The following is a 278-nucleotide window of genomic DNA, read 5'->3' on the forward strand; positions in this document are numbered from 1 at the left end:
CCGGAAGTGCCTTACCTAAGTGCCATTGGAGCCTTAATGTACTTGGCAAGCCATACAAGACCAGACATTAGTTTTGCCGTGAGTTTACTATCTAGATTCAGTTCATGTCCGACACTTAGGCACTGGAACGGAATAAAACATCTGTTCAGATATCTGCAAGGAACAACAGACCTCGGATTGTTCTATACCGACCGACCAGAAAAGAACTTGGCCGGATATGCAGATGCTGGGTACTTATCTGACCCACACAATGCTAGATCTCAGACAGGTTACGTGTT

This window comes from Brassica oleracea, chromosome C4 (assembly GCF_000695525.1).
Source record: "Brassica oleracea var. oleracea cultivar TO1000 chromosome C4, BOL, whole genome shotgun sequence".
Lineage (NCBI taxonomy): Eukaryota > Viridiplantae > Streptophyta > Magnoliopsida > Brassicales > Brassicaceae > Brassica > Brassica oleracea.